Below are 3,226 nucleotides of genomic sequence, written 5' to 3' on the forward strand. Positions count from 1 at the left end.
ATACGCTCAGAATAGATCCACAATGTACACGTTTTTGTTTATCACCATCATGAAGGGCCTGTAGGAACTGAATCTTGCAGGGTTTGAACAACATACGCTATCGCAAAACACACCAGACAGAGATATGAGGAATGGCTAGTTCTCGACTGGTATGATAAGTAGCCTTCAGCGGACTACATGATAAAAAGCTGTTGAATGCGCTCTACGTCTTAAACGCGCAGAAGGGTGCAACGTGTGGATTTCCGCTTACATGAGCGACAAGTGTGTCGAAATACAGGTATCATCATCGAATGCAGGTGCCGCAGTCTCGATGAAAATCACGCTGCCGCGTTGTAACTGAATTGCACCTGTTGCAGCAAAGAACCCTAAACGCATTTCATTACTGTTTTACCTTCATTTCGATTCGACTCACGTTTTATAATGAACGAACGGGCAAGCAAACTGCTTCAGGGAGACATCTAGAGACAAACCATCCATGAATCGGGAACTTACAACTGGCGCGAAGGTCATCTTTTAGCTATGACGCGCCAACGACCTTCCCACATTGGATACACAGGTTCCCGTACGATCACCGAAGTTATGCAAGGGCGGCCCCGGTTAGTACTAGGATGAGTAACCGCCTGGGAAAACCGGGTGCCGTTGGCCCAGGAACACGCAAGTCGCCGAACTGGTGTCCAATTGAAAGCCATGCGCCAAGCACTTGAGCCATACAGCATTATTACACTTTTGAAGAACATCCTGGACTATTCGAGCGAATGATTTGGCCACCCAGACCGCCCGACATGAATCCCATCGAACATTTATGGGACATGATCGAGAGGCCAGTTCGAGCTAAAAATCCTGCACCGACAACCCTTTCGCAATTATGGACAGCTATGGCGGTAGCATGGCTCAACATTTCTGCAGGGGACTTCCAACGACTTGTTGACTCCATGTCACGTCTAGTTGGGGCACTACGCCGGGCAAGAGGAGGTCAAACACGGTATTAGGAGGCATCCCACGACTTTTGTCATATCAGCGTAAAGTATTTGTATTGCAATTTGACATTCATCTTTTAACAAGGAAAGCAACCATGTACATAGAGAGTAAGACACAAAAATGACTTCACAGAAATGAAGAAAATAGTGTTAGAAAACTATGTACCTACCTCATTAAAGTAAATTGACAGGGAACAAGACAAGAACCATATTCTTCTTGACATCAAAACAAACTTTAAGGACAGATTTCAGATTGGCATCTGACAGTATTATTTAGTGAGGAAAATGTTATGTTTTGGTAGCATGAACCTGAGAAGTCTTGTGGTTACTAAGTATTCCTGATGAACTGGCGAACAAATTATTGTGGTAAACTCATCTGAGCTATATTCACATTGTGCCCAAGAAGTGTTTCTATAAACTCCATCCCATCTCTCACTTTAAGGGCACAGAGAGACACATCAGAAATGTGGTCTCAGTCTGTAAAGCGAGCCAGAAAGCAAAGTCACCCATCATATCACACCAGAGGCAGTTGTTTTCAATTATTCCCATTAAGCTACATGAGTTAGCGGCAACTGACCGTTTCGGACCTCTTCTACGTACAAAGCAAGGTTTCTGCTTCGTTCTTGTCGTCGTTAGACTGACCTATAAGTATGTTTCCATCATTCCAATAAGGAAGACCACCGGAAGGTCGGTGATATATGTACGTCTGAAACATTTTTCAAAGGAGACTGATCACATGAACAAAATTATTTTAGACAATGAACCACAGTTTCGGACCTGTCAGTGGATTTAAATCTTGGAGTGACACCGGATTCAGTCCACCTTCATTTCAGTCTACTGTATTGTATTGTATTAAACCAGGGACCTAGAAACGACGGAGAGGCTTCGTCCCGCCGTAGCCCTCAGTGGTTCACAACCCCACAACACGCCACAGCAGTCCACCCACCCCACCGCCGCCCCACACCGAACCCAGGGTTACTGTGCGATTCGACCCTCAGTGCTCAGTGGACCCGCCTCCCCCCCCCCCGGGGGGAACGTCTCATACACCCCAAATGTTGCGTGGTAGAGTAGTTATGGTGTACGCATAAGTGGAAACGATGAGACGGTGTTTGCACAGCAATCGCCGACACAGTGTAACTGAGACGGAATAACGGGAACCAGTCCGCATTCGCCGAAGTAGAAGGAAAACCGCCTAAAAGCCATCCACAGGCTGGCGGGCAAACTGGACCTCGACATTAATCGTGCCGGGGACCAGTACGCCTTCCCACTCGGGAAGCAGCACATTAGACAGCGCGGCTAGCTGGGCGGGCTATCTCAGCCTATCACCCATCTTTAAATTCTGCCGAGAGGTTGGTGGTGGAATGCGGACAACTATTTCGCCTGTATTGCTCGGAACAGCATGCTTGATGGGATGTGTTCCTGTCGGATTTGGAGGAAATCATGAACGATTTACTCAATATTTTTTCACTGCCACGAGTAACGGATCTTAAAAATAAACCAACTAAGGACAGGACAAGGGAAAAAATAGATTTTTCTATTAAACATACCGTGCTACATTCAGAAGTTACAGCACTAGCGCTCGACCACATTGAGAGAGGCAGAAAGAGAATGTGTTGTTGTGGTCTTCAGCCCTGAAACTGGTTTGATGGAGCTCTCCATGCTACTCTATCCTGTGCAAGCTTCTTCATCTCCTAGTACTTACTGCAACGTACATCCTTCTGAATCTGCTTAGTGTATTCATCTCTTGGTCTCCCTCTACGATTTTTACCCTCCACGCTGCCCTCCAATGCTAAATTTGTGATTCCCTGATGCCTCAGAACATGTTCTACCAACCGGTCCCTTCTTCTTGTCAAGTTGTGCCACAAACTCCTCTTCTCCCCAATTCCTTTCAATAACTCCTCATTAGTTATGTGATCTACCCATCTAATCTTCAGCATTCTTCTGTAGCACCACATTTCAAAAGCTTCTATTCTCTTCTTGTCGAAACTATTTATCGTTCATGTTTCACTTCCATACATCAGAAAGAGAAAGAAACAGGTAAATGAGAAAGCAAACATTAAGGAGTCTATGGTTGGCCTGCAGGTCCTTAGAAGTCCCACGGGCTGTCAAATAAACAGAAGGCTGTATTTCGCAAATTGTTGTCAGTGTAATCTGGACCCCTAAGAATGAGGGAGATTGTGCTTACCAAAGCAGTCGAAGTTGAAACTCGAAAGTCACAATTCTGTGATGTACATCATGTATCGAATTTC

At 45.5% G+C, this 3,226-nt stretch overlaps 1 pseudogene; it reads left to right on the top strand.

Moving 5' to 3' along the window:
• Positions 1-526: 526 nt before the first annotated feature.
• LOC124723443 lies at positions 527-645 on the top strand (annotated as a pseudogene).
• The last annotated feature ends 2,581 nt before the right edge of the window (positions 646-3,226 follow it).

The sequence above is a fragment of the Schistocerca piceifrons genome, chromosome X (assembly GCF_021461385.2).
Source record: "Schistocerca piceifrons isolate TAMUIC-IGC-003096 chromosome X, iqSchPice1.1, whole genome shotgun sequence".
In the NCBI taxonomy this organism is placed as follows: Eukaryota; Metazoa; Arthropoda; class Insecta; order Orthoptera; family Acrididae; genus Schistocerca; species Schistocerca piceifrons.